General features: G+C 40.1%; 1 protein-coding gene across 4 annotated transcripts in view; it reads right to left on the bottom strand.

Moving 5' to 3' along the window:
- Window positions 1-24067, bottom strand: part of PKIA (cAMP-dependent protein kinase inhibitor alpha) — a 45309-nt gene extending 21242 nt beyond the window's left edge. Inside the window, exon 1 of one of the 4 annotated variants that reach the window (XM_074898808.1) lies at window positions 24014-24067. The gene's annotated coding sequence lies outside the window, so the exon portion shown is untranslated. Of the gene's footprint in view, window positions 1-23388; window positions 23680-23754; window positions 23868-24013 lie in introns of those variants that run through there. The other 3 variants (XM_074898807.1, XM_074898804.1, XM_074898805.1) reach the window with 3 other exon arrangements.
- Between the last annotated feature and the right edge of the window lie 1114 nt (window positions 24068-25181).

Below are 25181 nucleotides of genomic sequence, written 5' to 3' on the forward strand. Positions count from 1 at the left end.
AGGGTGGGCAACTTACAAAAGGGGTTGGTGGAAGCATATAAACAAAGTAGAATTTCCTCCACTCTCACAGAGTTCATTGAATTCAGTCAACCATAACAAATTGCTCAATCACTTTAGGAGATGGCCTATTAAAAAAAGCATACAGTTGACATTTTATAATCATGTCAAGAAAAGTTATCCAAGCAAACTAGCACAAATTTTTTGCAGCTCAAGCTCTTAATTCTAGCTCGCAACTCTCCCTTTTACAGCAGTTGCTCAGCAATAAGAAACGTTAGAAAAGCCTAAGAATCTGAACATATAGTTTTTCCAACATGCATGAAACCAACAAAATACAATAAAGTGCAAGCCATGTTTTCTGGATACAAGCATAAACAGGTATGAGCATAAACAGAACTTACAGAAACGCTACTGTACAAAGTTCCTGAGTGGAATTAATGTTGTCAGACTACACATGTACTTCCATACTTTACTTGAATAGTTTACCTGACCCTTCAGAGGCCATGCAAAACACAGAATCCTTCCTTTTTTCTACCTGCTGGTGTATAATGAAAGGAAGTGCCAGCTGTCTGCTTGCAGTAAGAATGAATATATGGGTAGAATATTTCCTAAGACTTCCAATTCCGAAATCCTGGCAAAGGAAAAAACCTCTCAATAATAAGAATCACTCACAGATGAGACTTTTTGGATACCATTTTTTCCATAAAAGGCAAGCTGCAAGTATAACCTCAAAGAAGAAGATAACTGTAGAGAAGTTGATCCTCCGTATCTAAAGCAACAGAAAAATACACACACTTCTCCTAGCTACTACAGAAGTGCCTCATTCAAGTAAAAGCTAAACTTTAGAAAAAAAGAGAATAAAAGAATTAAGTAACTGAGAACCAATGAAGAGAAAAGACATATAAGTAGACCACAGTAAGAAAGCACATAAAAATAAACCCAAGTGGGTTCTAAGACTGATCAGGAAGAAACAATCAACATCTTTAAGAGAAAGAAAACTCTTTCAAAACTGTTATTCCTCCTGGCAAAGATCCTGGGATGATGACAAATAGATGTAAACCTCTACCCCATCCCAAATAAAACTGTCCACCTTTGGGCCTACATGAACATGGAAAGGAACATAACGCCAGAGAAAATTAGTAGATACCAGGAAGGTTTCCTACACAACAGTTTGAGTGTTCAGGGTCAGGGAACTTTGACCTCATCTATCCATGTAAATATACATAGGTATACCTGCTGAGAAGGGTACCATTAAATATAACCTAGATTTTATGTATCTAGATTTTATGTTATCTAGACATACTTACTAAGCCTGTGAGGTTAGTAGATTTTCTGTAAGATGTACAAGAACTGCCTCATATTCCAAATGCTTATCTATTTTAAAAAAATTATCTTTTGGTACCTAAAATAATTATCTTTAAAGAACTACCTGTGGTGGATTGACCCTGGCTGACTGCCAGATGCCCACTCAGCTGCTCTCCCTCCCCCTCAACAGGACAGGGGGAGAAAATGAGATGAAAGAGCCAGAGGGTCAAAATGAAGACAGGGAGATCTGTTACCAATTACCAGCACTGGCAAAACAGACTCAACTTGGGGAAAATTAATTTACTGCCAATTAAATTAGGTTTGGATAGTGAGAAACAAGGACAAGTTAAAACAACACCTTCCCTCCACCCCCCTCTTTTTCCCAGGCTCTGCTTCACTCCTTCAGTTCCTGGCTGCTCTACCTCCTCCCCACCACCCAGCAGTCCAGAGGGATAGGGAATGGGTGTCAGTACAACTGCAGTCAGGTCAATCCATTACAGTTTTTCTCTGCTGCTCCTTCCTCCCTGCACTTTTCCCCTGCTCCACCACTGGTCCTTCCCACGGGCTCCAGTGTGGGCTCTCACCAGGCATCAGTTCTTTTAGGAAATAGCAGGCAGCTCCAGTGTAGCACATACTGGCAGGCAAATACCTGCTCCACTGTGGTCTCCTCCACAGGCTGCAGGGGAACCTCTGCTCCGGTGCCTGAAGCACCTCCTCCTCCTTTTTCTTCTTCAATCTTTGTGTTCCCTCTGCTGTTTCTCACTTTTTATTTCCTCCTCTTCTACCTCTGCGGTGCTTTTTTTTTTTCTTAAGTATGTTCTCCCAGAGGTGCCACCGTCCTGGCTGCAGGGCTCAGCTGTGCCTGCAGTAGGTCTGTGGGACCAGCTGTGTCCAGCATAGCATAGCCCTGGCCCCTCCTCACAGAGACCGCCCTGCAGCCATCTCACTGCCAACACCTGGGCACCAACCCCTGATATACTCACCAATAAAATTTATATTCATCATGAGATACTAAGTGGATACAAATGGCCATGAGAAGCATTTACTGTGCTTTCCAATGTCTTCCTTAAACTTCACTAATTGCTCAGGCTGCCCTTCTGTCACTTTCTTTGACTTAACACTGGGAAATCACAGGCATGTGATGATCTTGTTATAATACATGTTCCTGATATCTCACAGCTGATACGAGGCACTCTCTTCACAAGCAAAGGCTAGATGGCAAGTATATTAATAACACAAGAGGTAGATAATAAGACACTATTATCTACTTGACAGCCTTTACCATCACAGACCAAGAAAATCTCAGTGTTTTCCAAGACCATGATCACTGTAGCCATAGCTGACTTACCAGACACCAGAAGCAAAGCTTTTTCCCCCCAAGACTGAAGCCCTTGTTCAGACAAGGAATCTTTTCTCTGTTATACTGCGTAACGTAAGATTAGCTTTGACATTTTTAGGTTTCTGTAGCAAGAAAGGTAGAGGAGGAGTATATACCAGCAGAGGTAAAGTATACACCAGCTTTTCAAGCCTATAGGCTACTTTCAAGAAATCATTCACCATAGAAACAAAATTACAAGTTTGTCAAGATCACACCACAGTATTCAGTTGAATTAGTGCCTGTCAGAAGAGCAAGAAGTGCCAAGGATGCAAGCACATTGCAAGAGGTGACATATTTGTTTGTGGGTTTACTCCAGGAATTGATTAACTTGTTTAAAAAGTAAATACTGCACAAGAACAATGGGTAAAAAGAAGAGACTTGCCCATATGCAAGTAACATGCCAAGTCTGAGTAACTGAATGCAGTATGTTGACTCGTATTTTCTGTTTCAGATGACTAACATAAGATACGACAAAGGACCTCATGCTTCAGAAATTAAGAACCAACCTTTTAAAAAAATATCATGGGATAAGTAGTGAAATAAACTAGCAAACCCAAGCCCCTTATCACTACTAAAAATTTGTCTTAATGTAATATAGGACACCAAGCCCTAAAGTTGATGAAAAAATCATGCTGATTTCAGCAGAGTCAGAAATTCACACATACTGTAAAAAATAAATAAACTAAGGTAAGAAAGTGGTGGGGGGAGAAGCCAAAGACATTTTTCTTTCTACTACTAAGCAATTAATGCCCACACTTTCTAACATGACTATTTACGCAGGATTAAAAGCTTCACTGAACATGTGCTTCATAGGTAACCTTTAGGTAAGAAAATTTTAACTTTTAGTGCAATGTCTGAATGAAATTTGCCATCTCAAACATGAAAACCAGTCTTTTCTACCCTTCCCTTGAACAAAATTTTCCATTGCTACTACATAACTTATACCTACAGCCTCCTCATGATCCAATAGAAACAGCACCAGTATTTTCAAATAGTACTATTTGCATAGAAGATAATATTCCATATTTGTTTTCATCACAGACTCCAATGAAATCAGAGCTGCACTAAAAATGGAATGACAAGATGTATCTTCATTTCAGAAAAGCTTTTCAGCACAGTTTGAGTGAAAAAACATTCAGATGAGAGAGATCTTAACTATACCTTGCTCAGCCTGTGTTTTTCTGTTTCAAATCTTTCTTTCCAAAATGCTTCTCTACTCTCTAAGCAATCTGCTTGTTAACTCTTTGTCAGGAATATCTTCAAGTATGACTTTCAGAATCAAGCAATATTTTCCACCTTTTCTATTTTGCCACTCTTCTTGCTCAACCCCCTACAGGAATTCTTTAAATGTTAACACTCAAATGACAAAATCAATGAAAATTTAAAATATTTACTTCTAGTATTAATTAATAAACAAACTTTAAAAAAAAGTTTAAACATGCAAAACACTGAAAGGAAAAAAAAAAAAATCAAGAATCTGGAAGGCTAATTGAAATAGAAAACTATTTCCCCAGAGCTGACCTTTGGATGAAGACTCACAGACTCTGGGCATTTCACTTGTGTGAAGCACTGCTGAATCCACATGTCTTGACATGTGTCCCCTCCTTTCCACAGAGCTATTTTGCATGATGTCATTACTGAAATAACACATTTGTATCCAGGCAGCAGTGATCTACATGTGCCAGGAAGTTTTTTGGGAATCACTACAAATCTTTCAGCCATTTGATTTGTATGCCAAACGAGGTAAACTTATCTGTAAAGTCAAAGGGACTTTGGCTACTTGCCTAAAACTCCTCATACATCACATAACATAACACAATGATTCTGAGGTCCATTAAAGCTATTTTAAAGTAAATTATTTTCCTGTTTGGCATACCTCACTGTACTATTTAAGGGACTACCAAAGCTAATGGATTCAACAAAGTAAAAACAAAGTTAATAAAATTATCCCCACAGAAAAATAAATACAGATTTTTATTTTTTTTTAATTTAAAAAACATACGACTGGACTGCAGAGAGTGTGTAAAGGTGTGCAGATTCTCCAAATCTGATAAATGAAATATGGTATAATTTGAAGACAGGATTAAAATGAAGAGCTATGCCATCCTCATGACAAAAACAGTAGCACAGAAAAGGCAGACACTATGTTCACCTTGGGAATATACGCAGAAAGAAGGAGGTTTGTTTATTAAAAAACAAACAAACAAACAAAACCCCCATACTCCCAGCCAAAACACAACCACACCTCTCCCACTCATCACACACACCACCAAAGAAATGCTTCTTCCCCAGTGAAGCTTATTTGAAACATTTTTAGTCAACTTTGTAGTTAAATAACTTAAAGGGAAAAAAAGAAACAAAACAAAAAAAAACCCCACAAAACAACCCCAACCAGATAAGTTAAACATAAAAACCCAGCACCTCTAATATGATTAAATACAGATGGTGATTACATTGCCAACAAAGGCAAACTGGTTTAGTCTGATTATTAAGCATGTAATCAAATACTCCAGTGAGGTCTGATGTTACCACATAAAGGTTTTATGAAGCTGCATAGTGTTATGTCTTTCAGATGTTCCAACAGTGACAAGTATTTCAGAGCTAAACATATGACTCAGACAATTTTTGCTCTGTTTAGCTTCATATTAGGTTCCTTCTGCATTCTTTCTATTAATCTTGGGCACTTCAAAACAAAAATAATAGGTGAGAGGAGCTCCAGAGACAGAACCATGCCTGATACTAGGTAAGGAAAAGCTTCTTTCTAAGAAACAAAGGGCTGATGAAGTACATCTAGAAGAAAATTATTCTCAGTATAATATTATAAGGCTGAATATCTTTTTCCTCAAAACACACAGAGACAAAACTGGCTACGTTGAAAGACTATTTCTGTTTGCTGTGAAGAATTCTCAAAAAATATTGTGTTCATCATTGATCAGCAAAGAATTTAGTAGCTATGATCCTACGCTAGTTTTGTTAAGAGAAAGCAAGAATTATAGATAGGTAAAGGCAAAGTATAAACTATAATAGTGCAGGATGATTAAACACAAAACCTATGCTCTATATAAAGCGTTTACTAGGAACAATACCAGCAGGTATACCTTAGGGGAAAAAAAAAAAAAAAAAAAAAGGTATTTTCTCTATCCAAAACAAGTATTTTTCATTAGCTTTTCTTAACAATCCTGTGCAGAAAGACTTCAGCAATTGTTGAAAGTGAATACACTTCAGGAGAGAAAGCTACAAGGTCTCCTAGAACAGTATTAGCAACATTCACAATAAAAAAAAGCCCACAAACAACTAAACACCACAAAAAAATAACAAACGTAATGAACTTCTACACTCTGCTTGATTTCTGTCGTTTCTTATCCCACACTTGTACAGTTTGAATGATATACAGTTATTAATTTAAATTAATTTACTTCCCAGTGTTGCTTTAGATATCAGAGATTTCAGCATGTGATAGAGCTTTTCTTGAATATCTTCTATGTGGGTGGATTTGATAGAAGGATAAGTTTAGTTTGCAATGCCTGTTGTCACATATCTGTTTTTCTGCATCAGAGTAAGGTACATTAAATAATGACAAACTCACACCTAAATATGGAATCGCTTATTTAGTTTGCATCTCATTGTCTTAGTGGGAATTTCACTCTGTGTGGCAGTGTAAGGAAAAGCAAAGCAATACCTCCACAAAGAACACTGTGGTCATGTCTTACTGGTTCAGGAGAATACCAGCTTGCCATAGCTCTGTTCCTCAGGCAGAAGTTTGAGAACCAGATTGTCTTGGCACTTGAGTACTGTTCTGCTGCATTTGGACACTTTCTGTGGGGCAGGTCTAACTGAACTGTCTCTTGCAAAGATCCTAGATCAGCTTATTTTTGTGAAATAAGAATTGAGTGACAGAAAAGCTTGTCTTGTGCGTAACGCCTAGAGCTAGGACTTCCAGAACTGCTTATATATTTTACTCCGTCAGTTAGAAACAACAAAAATAATCTACTTATCCTGAAGTGAAGGCTTCTGGTTTTTTATCATACAAATCATAAGACTATAATCAGGCATCTTTTTGTCTGCAAAAAGGCACAGAACCAGAAGGAAAGTAATTGTGCTTGTACACAATAAACCAGCTTCAACATACCTTTTATACTGGTGGTTCTGTCCTCTGCTTGGACATGGGTTCAGGTTTCTTGAGGCTGAGAATAGTCTGGAGTCCAAGTCTCCACCTTCCTCAACAGAAGCTATTATATGGAAGATGAGCAAAGGGATTCTCTTCTCTATCCCCACACAGAAGGTGTGAACTCAAACTCAGACCCTGAGTCAGGACTGATAGGTCTGTAGGCACACTTAGCAAATCAACAGATCTCTGAATCATAGAAAAACTCTGGCTGGAAGGGACATCTGGAAGCCAAAGGCCAACAACAACCACTTGCTCAAAGCTAGGTTAACTTCAAACATCAGTCTGGTTGTTCAGGGACTCCAGATGAATTTTGAGTATCCCTACGGATGGAGGTTCTCCAGGCACTCTGAACAACCCATAGTAATACTAAACCATTCTTGCAGTGAAAGATTTCCCTTTCATGAAGTCGGAATTTCTCTCATTGTAATTTGTGACCACTGCCACATACCCTTTTGCTGTACACCTCTAAGAAAAGTCTATATCATCTCCATAACAGCTCCTTGGGTAGTGTAGTTAAATCTCCTTGTAGTGTCTACTCCATACTGAACAAACCCGGTTCCCTCAGCCCCTGCTCATACATCATGCACTCCAGCCTCCTGATGGTTTTGTTAGCGTCCACTAAACTTGAGTTGGTATGTCAATACCCCTTTTGTACCCAGTGGTCCAAATGACTGCTATGGCATACTGCTGCCTCATCCTTAGTGAGTTCAGGATCAGAAAATCCTGGTTACCAGATCATAAACAGTCTTAGGTGAGAGACAGATGGTATGCACATAGAAAGAGTCTGACCAGCAGTTCTAGATGCTTATCGTTTTTAAGTAAAACAGGAAAGACTGGAGTCTTGAATTCAGTCTCCTAAAAGGTACATGTAGTTCATAGATATTTTCTTGTCTCAAAAGCCCAATCTCATTAAAAGCACTCTAGAAGCAAAGGGCACTGGTTGACAGAAACATTTAATCCATGATTTGCGAGTTTAAAAAACTGTCACTATCACCATGTCGTAGGTGAAATACAGCCCTCAACTTACACATGCAACCAAGTCTTGGCAAGACGATTCCCTGACATTAGTTTGGCCTACTATAGACTTGCTTGTTCCTGATATATAATACAAGTAACTAGATATTATCCTTTTAATCACACATCTGCACAGAGTTTATAAAATCAGATTTTTAGCTCTCTACTTTGCTGGAGGATAACAGCCCAGGTTTAGAGTAAGGTTGATACTCCTTTGTATCCTGGTTCAATTCAAAATGTTAACATTACAGGTCAAAGCCGCTAATCTACAGAGGATCAATCTACAACACTAATCCACAAAGAATGAGAGTTCTAACTAAACAGTTCTAACAGTCTGTCCTCTCAGATTGTGGTCTTGGGTAAACACTACCTAGATATCTGCTCACAGGCCTAAAACTTAAGCACATTGCCTGTATGAACCAGGCAGTGAAAGATCCAACTGTGAGATCAAGACAGCATGTTTTAAATTACAGTCTGTGTAATTAGGCACAGTAAAGGCCACCTTCTCTTCTGGAGAAAGACCTGTTAATTACATTGCTGTCTGCCTTCTGCTGCCATTTCTTGTCCTGAAAAACAAGCTGCCCTTTACCTCTTTCTCTTTCCCCTGCTCAAGCTTCAGAGCCTATTTCCCCTTTGGAAAAGGGGACCAATGTCTACTGCTCCCCTCCCCAGGCGCCAATATCCAATTAGGAACATGCCCCTTGATATTTTTTAAACACAAAACAGTGCTACAGATTGAGTAACCATTAAGATTTGATTAATTAAGGTTGCAGAAAGCAGAGTATAATCTGATACAAAATTAATGCAAAGCATTCTCAGGATACCAGCTTTAATTAACTTTCCTGGAGAATTTTCACTGGTTGAATTCTCATCAGATTCTACCCATACAGTCAAAAATATTTAATTTCTCAAGAGAGGATGAAGATTTGCATATTTAGCTCCTAAATTTGCAAGAACACACATTCTTTGGCCTTGAGCTTGACGATAGCTAAAACAACACTATGTATTTTGCTACTAGCACATATACACAGACTATCTAATTAAGTCTTACATGCTTATCTACAGGCTGGGTAGCAGAACCATGATCTCCATTATAAACTAGTATGCCAGAGAAAGCCTTAGGAATACACAGAACAAGCAGGCATTGAAATAAAATTTTATTTTAAAATAAATTTTTGAAGTGGTAAAATAAAAAGGTAGTAAGAAATTCCATCTCTTAGCAGCATCTGGGAAAAAAGACATCATAATACATTCTTGCAGTGAGGTTTCCTCATTGGTATGCAATTGCAATTATGAACTCTTAAAGCCTTTCAGTGACTTCGTTTTTAAACTACAAATTTGTAAAAGAAGCTAGGAAAAAAGGATTAGATGTATAGTATGAAGCAATCAGTCAAGACATATGGTCCAGAGCACAGAGCTGACCTTTGTATCTGTCCTTTGAGAGAAAACAAAATGAAGGGAGGGGTACAAGAACAGAGCAAGCTAAAACTGCTGGAGGCTGAATACAAAGGATTCTACAAAGGAAACTCTAACATGGAGTTCTGGCCATAGCACTGAAAAACAAGTTGTTTATAAATTAGGAAGTTTGTTTTTTTTGTTTTGTTGTCATTTTATATTTTTTAAAGCTGCTTCTCAGAGACTTCTCAAAAGATCTTACTCATTATAATTGGTGATCTTTTTTCACATTTCTTCATCTTGTGTTTCTTATGTGATTTTCAATAATTAATTTGAAAGACTCAGCATCCTCTGACTACAACTTATACAAGAAGTTCTCTTCATAGTACTAGACAACATGCATATGGCACAGCTGGCAGTCTTCTGTTTTCACAGCAGTCGGGTCTTCCTGATATCTACTAAAAGAGAAGTACAGAAGATAATGTGACATTAGGCCTCTCTCTTGATTTTTAGGCAACATGCTGATGTCTGGAAGATTTTTACCCTGTTGTAGATGGAACAAGAAACTGTAATAGAGAACAATCTGTACCAAAGTTCAAAATGCAAGAAGACAAATAAAACAAAGTTCATATTGTCCAGTAGAAACAAAGTAGAAAGAACCAAAATGCACAGTGTAATCACAAGGAATTAATGAGGTGTAAAGCATTTAAATGAGGCAAACAGTGCTGAGTCATATGGAAACAGAAATGCCCAGTCCCAGTGTTTCAACAGTTTCATAGTTTTCCAGCAAGAAAGTGATGATTTTGGTGGATTTAATACATAAATTTGCAATGCACATGAGGACAGATGCATTACATATAAACAGTTAAAAAAGCACTAGTTATACAGGTCTTTAAGATGGCTTTGGAGAACTCTTTAATCGTCTTTGTGCTGTCTTTGAATTAATCTAACAAACATGCTTAGCAAGCCTTATGAAGAGGTATTTTAGGGTACTGCTGACAAATTTGCTATATTTAAATAACATTCTGACTACCAACACTTTTGGACAAGTAAAATGAATTTGCATTTCTTTGGTTTCAAAGTTTTAAGAGAAAGATTGAATGTTTGTGTGTCGAGGTAAGTTATCAATAGGAAAACAATTTCTTCCATTGGTAAAATATGGAAGCTGTACAAAATCATGTAGCTCTCCATATATCTGCAGCTCTTTAGAGCACTTCTGAAATCTGTTTCTGCTTTCTACTGTAGGAAAAACTTCCCCCTTGCTTTTCTCTCCTGGTGTGTGGGGAGGTCAGGAAGGAGAGACACCCACAAATATTGCAGACCATTGCAGAGGCTGAGCAAAAAAGGGAAAAACATACTCTTCATCAGATAGATACTCGTCAGTATTTTCTGAGCTGGTAAGACTCTTGTAACTACTCCATCTTTTAGAATCTTTTCACAGTGAACCCAGCAGCAGCTGCTTACCGTCTGGGCCAATACCCATCTAAACACCACCATGAATTGTTGGGAAGACATTCATCACACCTATATGACGGTACAAAAAAGTTCCAGTGGATAAGGCATAGATACAAACTTAACACATCATACGTGCCGCTGTAACTACCACACTGTTGCCTGGAACTAACTAGCAACAGTGGCAGGGAACATACAAGAGGTGTTTGAGTTTGCAGACGTGAAATAACATTAACTTCAGTTTTCACTGAGTAAAATACACTATTAAGCCCATCTCCTCTAGCCAGACTTTATAACCTCCAAAATATATAGTCAGCACGTCAGGGTCTCTTTGACAGCATCTTTTTTTCATTAACCATCAGTGATTTGCATTAGTTTTGTGCTGTCCTTCAAAGCTGTAAGTGAAAAATATACTACTTTTTCTACTATGAGATCAATAGACCTTGGTAACTAAGTAATTATATTTATCCTTTTTTATAAAAGATACTATATTAGCTTTCTTTTGACCCCTGTAATTTCCTCACTATTCCAGAATATTCAAGTGAAGAGTACAGGAACATAGAAGAAGGAAGACTGAACAGTTTAAATTTTGGGTGGTGCTGTTGGGGGGGTTTTTTGCAAGTTGTACACAACAATGTGGGACAAACAAATTCCACTCTTTTTGGTATCTTATATAAGCACAGTAACAGAAATAGACTAGCAAATTAGTCACAGATGTCATTAGAAGATGAGAAGGATGCCACAGAAGTTCCACAAAAACAAATGGACTTCATCAAAGGCTTGTAGAAAAGTCTCCCTTGGAGATAAAAGTTCCTTCTTACCTAAGTCTTCTCCTAAGAAGCTTGAGGAAGGAGTCAAAATTATTTCAGCTATTATATGAAGCATCTTGTGAGAAAGGCACTTCAAATAGTGAAGAGTACAAATGACAAGTTGGTTAACTACTTTCTTTCTGAAATAGGTTATTTGAAGTAAAGCCATTTTAGCTCCCTAAGAGCACCTGGAAGAACATTTGCACGTTAAGACAAGCCTCACATGTGTAAGTATGTACATTTCCTTCTGTTTCAGATAGATAAGAAAGCACCAAGCACATTCTCTTCCAAACAATTGTGGAAATGGAAATTACTTGTGAAAACACGTATTTTCATCAGAAGGCTAGGGCTAAAGCCATACTGTCTGATAGATACTGCTGCAGCTGCTCCAGCACATAAAAGGGCTGGAGTATTGCTCAGTGCAGGCAGTAGAGTACTGTCATTTTGAGAAGAAACTCCAAAAAAAAGCTTGCCTGTAGAAAAAGCAGCAAAACATGCCAGTCAGTGAGACCAAAAAATGAGATCCCAGTTATGTTAAAGTTGCATGTTTCATGAGTACTTCGCAGACTTGTCATGATTAAATGTCAGCATGACACCTAGGCATTCCCATTCTCTGCATCACCATTTCAGTTTCCATGGAAAGGACATGTAGTTGTGCACAGTCCAGTAGGTGTGCTGTGGATGATCCAAGTGCAGATGACGAGGCACTCAGCTTGGCATTTTAGAGCTTATTCCAGTCTTGGTTTATTCCTCTTGTGTTCAGAAACAAAAGCATTTTCAGAGGACAACAAAAGATCCTTCAGGAGTAACTTGTTATAGTTGCGTGCGAATTTCCCAGGTGAAACCAAGCAAATGACTACAAAAGCCAGAATGTGTTTTCATTAAGTTCTATGTGAAGTTCTCAAAGCAGTCAGTAAACAGGGAAGGAGAGACACAAAGAAAAGTGACCTACATTCTGCTTTGGCTAAGTTTTAAACATTAAAGTGCTTGAAGGAAGACTTGAATTAAACTTATGAATAGTTAGCCCTTTCAGTTAACAGACAAGCCAGCACTCAGCAAGGCCTTGCATGCATTCTTCATTTATAGAAGCACACAGATACTGACTTCATCTATGTCTCACTCTCAGATGCCATCCATGCCACCTTAAATAACCAACAAATATGTCTAAAACCACATTCAAGGGTAGGAGAGAAGACACCCTTTTCAAAGACAGCTGGTTACAGGGAAGTACATAACAGCCACTTCAACAATTTTTCTTTATCCACATTAGGCTTCTTTTCTATTTCTCTTCATACTTGATCACTTGTAAACTGAAGATCTCCAATTTGATGCTTTCAGTAACTGAAAGGATTTGAGGAATCTTCTCTTCTGATTCCCATTTTACATGTTAACTTACCACAATTAATGCCTCTTTCTTTAGTTTGCTTTTAGCTCTCAAAGACTGCTCCTGCATGGAATAAACCCTTACACTTTGCTGTTTAATCCTACTGATTTTTTTTCATGCTTCCCTGAATGCTTTTTCATTTAGTGATACATCAGCTGGGTTGAATATAAGCAGCATCCATGCCAAGTGTAAGATTTTAGCTTTAAATGAGCTGGCTAGTTGGAGAGAAAAGTAGGAACTTAAAACAAAACAAAAAACCCAACACAGAAGCCTTTGTTCCTTAGTTTGTAAGAAGTCTTTATGCCCGAACGATAAGATGGAAGCACCTGACTACCACCCAAATACATAAACAGGCAGAAAAGAAAAAGGAGGGGTACAGTTAAGAGTAGAGATCACAGCTGTCTTCACTTTTGGTTACTCAGATTTTGCTATTACCAATCTTTATATAAGGAACTACTTCCCTCACATGTGTCTCACTGATTAGTTCCACAGAGAAGGCACTTTGTGTGGAGGAGGAGGGAAAAATTCACCCACTGGACAAACAACTGACATGTCAACACTAGTGTGTTTTTAAGTCATAGGTTTGACTTATCTAGAAAGAGCCTCACTAGATCCACCCTCCCATTCTTCTGGTGACAGTTAACTCGTATTTATGTTATCCTTTCCAACCTATCCATATCTATGTCCTTACTTACACAAGGATCTCTCTTAAGAGAAACAATCCTTGGTGAAAATAAAAGTCTAGTATTATGGCCATTGTTATCAGAATGCTAGTTACTTTTATAAATTACCATTACATAGAGAGAAGCCACAAAATTGAGGTGCTAAACTGTAACTTCCCTTGGATTTTCACATCACACCTTAACACAAAATAAACATACGTAGAAAGTAAAACTATTGAAAGCTTCTACAACTGTTAATATAAAAGCCATGATACTCAAAATTTTTTCTGTCTTCCTTTACAAGACCTTCAAATGTGCTGAGAATAGAGGTAAATTAGAACACTGGAATTACTGCTCTCTGAGCAGAACAGGAATACTTCAGACAAGGGAATGGGAAGCTGAAATTCTTCAACACAACAAACAGCAGATATGATTAAATAGTGTTCAAGAAAAGTGTCACAGAAGGAACATCAGTTGAAAGACAAGTCTCACCGGATGCACAAAAAGCTTCCACTGTTTTCATTAGTTTGAACAGAGAAAAGCCAGACAAATTAGCTGAAAATCTAGCCTGCCTCAACAGCAACCACATCAAGGGAAAGTCAGGTAAACTAAAAGGCTATTAGGAGAATTTATTTTCTCAACAACATCCAAATTACTACTATGAAATAGCACGTAACCCACACCAATTCCCAGACCAAGTTTTGGACTTGTTCAGAAGAACAAGTTGACACAAGCCAAAATCGTACCAAAATCCATGGAAACAGTTTAACACTCATACATGAAACTGCCCTAGTGCTCTGCAGTATTCAGACACTGTTTAACTTCAAGCAAAGATTGCAACTCTGATCTGATACCCATTCCATACAAACAAAAAACCCTCAAAAACCCCACACTTGTCACCAAAATTCAGACAAGAATAGAATTACAAAAGAAGATACTGAAGAGCAGCCCTGAGAGGACAGTGTAATGAATTGCTGCTAAGGGCAGAGACACAGGCAACTGCTTATTTCAGGAGAAGCTGGACAGAGAGTTTACTTCCCAAAAGCACGGATAGACACGGAAACGAGGTGCTCAGGTGCTACCTAAGGCTCAAAGAACACACCACATTCAAAAAATGGCTCAGATCACTCAGCCTGGAAAGCTCAGGAAACTTAGAAAGTTTTTGGCACTTTTTCCTCCCACTGCAGCAGGAAATTAATGCAACATACCACCACAGGAAGAAAGGTAGTCATTTGGATGCTGACCCCAGAGCAGTGCTAAGATTTTCTTCTTTCTAAAATTCTGCCTTGTAGTTTGCTCAAGAAACTATACGCATTTAATGTATGCAATCTGTTAGTCTCCAAATAATCGTATGAGAAATGTATGAGAAAGTAGTCAAGAACACATATTTATAAAAAACTGTGCTACCCAACTATCAATTAAAAATCTGACTTACTGACAAAATTTAGGAAAAAAGTATACTTGCAAAACTTTCAAAAGAGGTAGCAGTGCCTGGCTTAGCCAGACCAAGAAGGCTACAGGAGAATGGAAGAACAGAAATGCTAACAAAGAGTATACTTGGAGAATTCAGTAAACTTACACAAGACACATTTGCATAGTGTGTTGTCCCACTAGAAACAATGCTTAAGAAGCAGAGCTGCAGTCTGTAACGGATGAATGGCCTTCAAAAATTGCTTCTGTGAGGCACAAAAGTGATAGAGGAGTATTTTCTGGTTGGAAGGAAATAGCATGCTGCAGCAGTCATCAGGAATCAGTACCTCTTCCTGGAGATTAGCATAAATAACTCCCTGATCTGCAGTCTTATCAGCCATACAAATGTGGGAAAACAATGTTTAAATAACAGCTTTCATCACTTACTTGCAAATGTTGTCAGTGAAAATGGAAGTGCTGTAAAGTGTTGTGAGGTCTTCCATGATGAAAGGTGCTACATAAATAATATATTTCCCCACTATCTTAGAAAAAGAGGATAACAGAAATGCCGCTTCTTGCTCTTTGGTCTGTACAGCAATTGCATAAATGTGCAGAACGTACAACTGAAAAGTATCTTCTAGAGTGACAATTAACTAACGCGTCATACCATGCAAAATATCTTCGTGCAATTCCTTCCTATGTGCTAATGAAATCATTCCCCATTATTAGCTTTCTATATACTAAAAGCCACCAGCTTTCTATATACTAAAAGTTACATGAATATATAACAAATACTAAAGTATCAGTGAGGAAGTGATGTTACATGCTTAAATTTCTTCACACAGTATCTGTGTTCCTCCAGGTACATGGCTATCATGTTCATCTTCTATAAATGTCCATTCAAACTTTTTTTTGTTCTGGAGATGCTCTGTCCACATGTTGGGGATGGGTGAATGCTCTGAAGTTGCTTCTGACCATTTATCAGTGGTTTTGTTTTTGTAAAATTCAAGACAATATTGCCATTGCCCCAGTCAGTCCCTAGTAGTACCACATTAGGTAAAGAGACAAAAATTTCACTCTTAAAAGGATTTGTAGTGGTGGTGGCATTATTTTTGCACACTGTCACTCAGACTGAATGACAGTGGCATTATACAATTCTTTACTGCCTTATAATATTATAGCTGCCATTCAACAGATCAACACCTGAACTCCCTGCAGGCAAATAACACATTAAAAAGAAGTGTTCAACAAGGCCTCCAGCTATACAGGATAACTAAGAGGACTCCCTATTCAGGATTAATATTCTGCTTGGAAAAGGTTTTGGCATTTGTCTAAGAACTGAATGTAAACATTAGTAGCCTGTAAATAAACAAATATATGATAAAATAGGCTTACTTCACCGGCAAAAAGCTGTGGTTTCCTTAGGCTTTTAAGGCATGCTGTAATCAATTTTGATAAGCTGTATCTCTCTCTCAAATCATACAAGCTTCTATATTCATGCATACTCCATTCACATCTCTTATCACACTGACTCCATGAGACCTTACAAATAACAGTTACTTAAAATGCAGCAGTCTATTTTTAGTATGTTTGTTTTTTTAATAAATGAAGCATTTCACATTATGCCTGCCTTTTAGAGACTGTTTTGCCTTTTTCACATGCTCCAATTTTTATATGCATTAATGAATTCTATTCTCTTATTTTCTGCTTGCGGTATCTGAGCTCACAAACATTAGCCCAAATCAGTAAAGTTTCCATCATCCCACTATTTTAAAATAAGAGTAACACAAAACAAAGGATTGATTTATGACTGAATCTCTCTTGCTCTGTAAGGCTAGACACAGTTTGTTCTTTCGTACATTTAAAATACACACTGTTGATATCCAACTACCAACGTTTATGTCCCCTGCTAATGGCACCAGTTTCTTCTAGTCATACAAACATACTATTGTACTGATCCCACAATGAAAATTAACTTCATAGGGACACAAGAGATCAGCCCAAATGAAACATATAATTAGTAACTGGGAAAAATATGCATAGTAAAAAAACTGGGAAAGGAATGGAACAGAAATAGAAATTTTCATTCTATTAAATAGAGTTCCTAATTTCTGACCACTGCACATCAGAATTAAATTTGCAGGAAGTATATAAAAACATGACAAAGAATGAATCAGATAGAGAACAGAGTCTATATATGCAGAAAGAGTAACAGACCAAGATGACTCTGTTCCTGAGGAAAAAGAGAATGTGATAGATATGTGAAAACAATTTTTAATATTTCTCCCATCATGTCAATTAAAAAGGCCCTCAATTAAAGCACTGGATAACAAATTTTAAGGCAGAACAGAGACTTACTTCCTTACACTCCACATGCACTGAATCGTGTAACTACTAAAACAATACTGTAGAGGCTGAAAAGACAAATCAGATCAACCAAACACATCCAGTGAAGACATGATGCCTGCTGCAATTAGACGTAATACTGCAAACATTACTTTATGCTCACAGAACTCCTAATCAGTGCTGAGCACCAGACACTGGGAGACTGTATCAAAAGATGATTACACCATTTAATTTATGCATTACATCTCTAAGCATCCTTTACTGGAATTTTGCCAGTGGTCTTATTTTAATAGCAGATTTATATTCTTACAGGCTATGCTTATAATGATATGCCACAGAGCTTTTCCGAATAAAAAGAGGGTTTTGTTCATCCTATAAAGTTTGAACAGGCATCTGACAGTCACTGTTCTAGTATGAACAACTATTTTTTAATTTACTAGTTATAATAAACCAAATCAATGCGATCTGTCATGCACTACAGGAAAGAAATAAGTCTCCATATGTATTTAAAAAAAAAAAAAAAGGATCACAAAAAAAGACACCCTAATAGTTCCTAAAAGCTTTCGCTAAACTTAAGAGACATCTTTCATTTATTTTTTGTTATATACTTTTTGCAATGTATAATAGTGTTTTCTTGGAATTCACTATCAACATGCAAATATCAAGAACTTTCTGTGCCTCGAGCAAGCATCTTGGGAAGTCCAAAAGCAGCAGTCTGTTTATCCTGTTTGTCCTTTTAAATTTACATCTCAATGAAGCGAGAATGACAGTGAACTGCCACTTAACATCAAGAATTTGTCTTGGTCCACTTGTGGATAGATGATTTCAAAGTAGAAATACATTTCTAGGTTAGACAAAAAAAAAAACAACCACAGCACAAAGATAAATCTGGAGAGTTACAGACCAGAAATATTAGACAGAACTCTAGAAATTCTTTGAAAGCAAAGTTGAGAATCCAAGTCACTTGTTAGATTGGACAAAGAAAACAGGGAATTGCTGGAACATTTGTCTACCTAAATTTAGTTTAGAACAGACTTTTCCATGAAGAAAAAAAAAAAGTATTAGGAGACACTCTTGATCGAGGCTCCAGTTCTGCTATTATTTCCCTTTGAAGTGAGAAAAATGCTTTTGAGCCTTGGCCTGAAGGAGTTCACATCAGCTGAGCTCAAGACTTCTGAGCATAGAGAATCTGTACACTCATACTTTTTGCAGTTCTTTGGGTTGATCAGCTATCCAAACAGCAGCAGTCACTGTCACAGAACACCTTGTACAGGATTCACTGACAGCTTTCTCATCGAGCATCTTAACTTTGACTCTCCTATGCAGTTTACCTCTCTGCAACCTACAAACAGTCAACGAGTTAAGTAGAGATGCTGAACAGGAACCAATTTAAGGCTGCTGCTGCTGAAGTAATAATATCCTTTACCAATACGATCCACAGTATTTTAAGTGAGGTTTAACATGTACTATAAACAGTATCATGGAAGGACCATTAATAAGCATCTGTGCTATTTTAAAACAACAGGTGGTGAGATCATTTCACCACAGTTATGCACTCACCATATGTGTAAGTGGAAATTCTGTAGGAGGTAGAAGGCAAATGAGTGAATAGTTAACAAATATATATTATATAATATATACAATTATATAGATATATTCAGATGTATATGATCTCATTAAAGCTGCAGCACATTTTACAGGCTAGCTAAGAGCTGCCAAGATAACTTTGACATACCTTTGGATCTTTTGGAATAGTTGCTAGAACAAAGACGTGACAAAAAAAGCAAAGTAAGAGAAACTAAAATTGTATGTTGGAGTTAGATCTATTTGCTTATCACATCTGATGAATCACCAGGACCTTAGTGCAGAAAGGAATGCACAACTGTGCAAAGACCAGCCAGTTGCTTTAAAGTACTTCTGAAGACAGGGAAGGTTAAATTGCCCATGAGTCCCATAAAGCCAAAGAACAGCAATGGAGCTAATTTTAATAAAGGTTAGAAAACAAAACAAATTCTACTAGAGACAACTACACCCTGGCTGACATGGAAATTCTTCCACTGCAGCTCTTCTGCAGAGTTCATGTTTTATACTAGGTTCACCCAGGGAACAAGGGCAGATACTCTGGAATCATTTTACCACCGCAGAAATATGACCAAGCTCAGAAATACAGCATATCTTCAATATGTTAGGGAGGACAAAAACTGATATCATATCTTATTGGTTCTACCATAAGAATTAGAGGAAGAAAAATTAAGTTATTTGATCTGGCATTTTGTTGGGACATTTGCATCAACTCTCCTACAAGAGAGTTCATTTCATGTTACTTCCTCTTCTATTTATATTTAAAGATAGGGATATATACTGGAAGCACACAGTACTTGTACCATCAGATCCTTTCTTTTACAATGTTGTTTTAACAGAGCCATTTTGCAGGAGTACACAATATGAAGACTTTCTTGCAACTACTCTCTCAATGCATCGTGAAACTCAGAAATACAAATGGATTCATGCTTGTGTTGCTGTCACATGCAGTCCTCTTCAACAGAAAGGCTTAAATCTCCTTGCTTTTGCAAGAAGCATACATGAACTCTGCTTCTGAACTTCTACCTCCGTATTTCTGATACTAAACTCAGGGGCTCATTACCTGGGCTGTGAAGTGCTGACTTACTTGATTAGGTCAAATTCAAGACAGAAAGATATTTAATGCCTGTCTTGTTCCCACCGCTAATGTATTATAAATGGATAAAACTCTTAATTCTCGTTAACAGTTTTTACCTTTGCAGTTGACTGTCCATTCACATAAAGATCTTCTATTGACTAATAATTAGAGTCCAACATGAAATCCATTTGCATAGTAGGAGATGAAGTTTAAGTTTATGCATTTATTTCTCAGAAGGAAATTTTTTCTCACCTAGAAATGTTAGCTACTGCACATAAAGGGTATGCATTTGAAAACTGTCAATACATTTGTTCTTCCGAAGAAAAAATGGTTTCACTACCATTAAAAAACTTGACTGCACATGCTAAAGTACATAGTCTTAAATTCACTGCATAGTATCTGTCCACTCACATCCCGCTCAAGCCTTTCTTTAAGGAATTCTTAATTTGGGGAAAACAATCAAACTCAAAGCCTAGTAACAACATAACTGAAAAATTACATGCTTGCTCTGGAACGTGGTTATTTCAGTTAGTTCACACAGCACTTAGAAACATCATCTTTAAACATTCTCATAATAATAGAAAATATATTTAACTGAACTGTTTCATTTCAGTCCTTAGAAAGGACCGCAAATAAAATCAAACCTGGGCAATTTCAAGTGCATTCAAGGTTACTGGGTTTTCCAGTTTGTTCTCCTAAGGAAACAATCCTTATGCAAACATACCCATCTGGCCCCCACTCATAAATCTGATCAAATGAACCTGCTGGTTCAAAGGCTGACTGTGGCCTAGAAATCTCAAAGATAATTAAGCTCTTACAAATTTGAAGAACTAACCCAGACAAAGAGTTCCAAAATAGCAGACCCTCTGAGGAAAAGGCAGCTAAATCTCAGCTGCTACCCAGTCTGCCTGGCATAAACCAGCTGGCCAACTAGGCTGTTCTTCGAGTCAGGAGGGCTGTTGCCCCAGATTAACCACAATAAAGATGCTCTTCTTTGCTTGGCAGAGGTGTGGAAGTTACTGTAACAGAAGGAGGAAGAGGAGTTCTGGGAGAGAAGTCCATAGGAAGTGGATTTACATCAGTTACACCACTGAACTATATTCACACTGATAATTGGATATACATGTTTTCTGTGGACACATGCACATGCACTCTTGCATTTTATACGATTACACCATCTGTCCTTGGAGTACGCACAACATAAAACCAAAAGCAATTCAAGTTTTCTGTGTCAAACCAATCAGATATACATTCCCATCTACAATAACCTATGGCTCATAGTGAACTACTCCATTCATCTCTGCCACCACATTGTTTTAAAAAAATGTTAAGAGTCTTTTGAAACATTGCTTAAATTTGCCAGGAAGAACAAATGGCTGCATTTACTGTGCTAACATGTCAACATTAGTGAATACTCATACTACCCTGCATTTGCAACAACAGAATGGGAGAACATTACTTGATGCTCTCTTCAGTGAAGAAACTGACTTCACATAGAAGGGATGGACTACTGTGAGAAGTATCTGAACTCAGCTACGTGGTTTCTTTTTCCAGCCAAAGGCAACTAGAAGAGAAATCAGCAAATGACTATGACACTGAAACTGCTGAGACAGTCAGCCATGCTCTTTTCCAGAAAGGAAAAAACAGTAGAGGTGTCATAATTCAGAATCCCAAGTGTTTTACAGGAACAAAGTAAATGGTTGGTAGATGAAAGATACCGGTTTGACAGAAAGAGAATTTTTTTCTATCTTGACATGCATACATTGGCTGTGCTACAGAGTGCTTAAAAGGAACAAGCTTATACAAGGGTCATAGGTAATGACTGTTCTTCAGAGCAAAGATTTATCTGTTGAACCCATTTCTGACACTGCAATTCACCAGTCACTCTTCGTTTCAGCCTTGTGAAGCCTCAATTGTCTTTTATACACATTTCCTGTCCCTGTAGCCATCATTTGCCTTCTATGTACCCAGCAACAGTACTGAGGCAAATACATGTATTTAAACATCTTCCCAGAAATAATGACAAGAGACCAAGCAACTGCCTGTTATCTCCTTAAGTATTACTTCTGCCACTCTAGCACCATGACCAGAGGCTTCAACCACAACTGGGATCCCACAACTGTGTGAACACACAGGATAACAGGATCCTACAAGTAAAGAGACATTGAATAAAATAACCTTCAGCTTCCAACATTCTGCTTTCTTTTTTCATTAAGAGCAGATTAGTACCCTATGCTTTTCTTCCCAGAGGCACAATCATTGCTCTTGCTTCCAGACTGAATCACATAGAGCCATTAACCACTAATACATGCAGATAGTGCTCATTCTAATGATCTGCCCCTGCATGCCAACCCCAGCCTCCTGTATTGACATGCCTGCTTTAGAGCCACCTTTTTTAGAGCAGAACAAAGGAAAAACAAAACCAAAAATCACCAATATATCAGACGAAGACGTAGGCCAGGCAGGTTTTTTCCTTCCACTCAATTCCAAAAGATCACTCACGTAATGTTAAGACCTGTGCACATACCACAAACGATGTACAATGTCAATGGGCAAGCTAAAATGCTGCATGTACTCCTGTTTTTCCACTTCTACAGGCCATATGACGGAAGAACAACTCACTAATTCTTCCACTTAGCATACAAAGGCATTTGAATTTTGCTGCTGTTTTGTTTGTCCCAAACCATGTGCTAGAAGATAAAAATGGAAAAAGGAGAAAACCACAGACAGAGTCCCTGAGAAAGAATCCATTTTGGCATAAAGGCTGTTTCTCCAACTTCTACACTCCCTCCAGTTTCCTGTGAAGCGACTTCCAAATCCAGGAATGTAAACGAGACGACATCCTTTTTAGCTTCTGTTCCCCTGCAACCCTTCTGTCCTAAGATGTCTTCCCCGCCACTTCAGGGACGCACATCGGGCCGGAGGGAGCAAGAGGAAACCCGGAGCGCAGTCCTGCACCTGTCGCAGCGCTCCACGGTCCTTCCCGCCTTCGCGCCCGTCTTGTGCTGCGCCACAGACAAAATGCCCCCTCCACACGCGGGAATCCCTGCTGATTTGCCCTGGGCAAAACAAGCAGCTCGGGCTGCCGAGCAGAGCGCTGGCACGGAGCCACTGCCCATCCTGGCAGTAAAAGATAAAATGCAACACTGGCGCTTCTGAGAGGGCAGCCTTTCTGCTTTTGGAGGGACTCGCGGCAGGAGGACGGAGGAGGAAGCTACATACTCGAGCACAGCTCCAGACCCGGCCTGGGCGCACGCAGCACAGCGGCTGCTTCCCGGGCCGCCAGCCCGGCCTTCCCCGCGCTGGGCGAGCCGAGGCGGGCAGCTCGCAGCGGCAGCGTCGCGGCTCCCCAGGCGGGCAGCGCCGCAGCGCTCGCAGCCCGCGCCCGCCCCCGGCGGCTCCCCCTCACCTTTCCAGCGACCGGCTCAGCGCATCTTCCTCTCTCCCTCCCGCAGCGGCTGCTCGAGGCGGCCCAGAGCCCCTGGGCTCAGCGGAGCGGGGTGCCCGGCGCTGCCCCTCCCTCAGCCGGCGGCAGCTCCCGCTGTCACTTCACCCCCACATCCCGCTGGCGGCGGCGGCGGCGGCAGCTGCTGCTCCTAAATTCACGGCGCTCCGGCGGCATGAAGTCATCCTCCCCGCCCCCTCCCGGGCCGCCGCACTCCGCTCCCGCCGCGGAGAGGGAGACGGCCCCTCCGCCCGGCCGCCCCAGCGCCGCGGGGCCCTGGCGCTCCACCCCCGCCCGACGGGGCCGGCGCTCCCGCGGCACCACACGCACCCCGCTGCCCGGGAAGCCGCCAGGGGTGGCACGGTCCCCCGGCGGCGCGGCTGCGGGTCGGGGGTCCCTCCCCGGGCACGACGGCAGGATGGGCCGCTCCGCTCCGCCCCGCGCCGCGCCAGCCTTCCCCTCTCGGGAGTCCCCTCAGCGGGCTGCGCGCAGCGCGGCGCTCCCGCCTCGCGGCCGGCCGCCGTTCCCGCCCCCCCCCCCCGCAGTGTCCGGCACCGAGGCCTGGCCGCTCTGCCCAACCCGGTCGTACCGGGCTAAGCGGCGAGGAGCGGGGCAGGGCAGGCTCCCGCACCGCTGCAAGGCCGGAGCCAAGGGAGGGCCTCCCCCCGGGAGAGCTTTGTGTGTGTCTGTTTTGAAGGAAAATCCGCTGTAATCCCTCGTGCTGGTGCGGGGGCGCCCAGCCCTCCCTGTCCCCTCCCGGCCTCAGGGCGCGCAAGCGTTCCGCAGCCTGTGCCCTAAAAAATGCAGCTGGTTTTGGGGTGGAGGGGAGTCTCCTCGCCAGCGGCTTTTGCTCAGGGTCTGGGAGGGAAGAGCAGAGAAAAGGCACTGCGTTCAAGGTCACCGAGACACACTTCTCCCTTACAAAGGGCGTCCTGATATTTTTAAGATCCACTAGCAGGCAGCTTGTCTATTTTTGTTAACAGAGTGCTGTGCGCGTACCGGGTAACCGACAGGCTCGGAAAGAAGGCTGGATTCCTGTCACAGTTTACAATCCCACGAGCCCATCCCATGTGGAGGACAAACACAGCTATGTTGCTGCATAAATAACACCAGGCAGGCTGGGTCACCAAATCATCGTAGTCTGAGAGCTCTTCGTATTTCATGATCAAGGCAGGGTCGTTCTCCTGGTCAAGAAAAATCCTGCTGGACGAGATCCCAGGAGAACAAAAAGTGAGCGCAGGTGTTTCCAAGGGGCCGTTCCTGCTCTGTTGACCAGGTAGCCAAGTGGTGCCTCAGCAAGGTTTTGGAGTAAGCCTGAGTTGGAAATGTTGGTGTTTTCTATGGTGGTGAGGTCTGAAACAGGAGAAGAGCTGCTTCGGTGGCCTGGGTATAGATAGGAAGGTTGTCTGTAGCGGTAGAGGAAAGCAGAAAAGGGGAGAGGAATTGCCTCAAGGTGAGGATCTTAATCTCTGTCTCTCAGATGAAATATAAAAACTCTAAGCCTAAATTCCCTTTTGGAAGTTCATTGCATTTATTTTTATAGTGATTATGGTAAGGCTTTTAACTGTGCCAGTGTCTTTGATTTGATTGCCTGTACCTGTGCAGTCTGACAGTTGCATGAATTTTGGGCTGCTCCAGTTTACTCTCTGCCTTGAACCTCTTCTGTTGATTGGCATTGCAGACCTGGATGTGCAGCACTGGCAGCATTTCAACAGTGATACTTAATCTGTTTACAGTGTGTTAGGTTAGGTGATTAA

Source organism: Athene noctua, chromosome 2 (genome assembly GCF_965140245.1).
Source record: "Athene noctua chromosome 2, bAthNoc1.hap1.1, whole genome shotgun sequence".
Classification (NCBI taxonomy): Eukaryota; Metazoa; Chordata; class Aves; order Strigiformes; family Strigidae; genus Athene; species Athene noctua.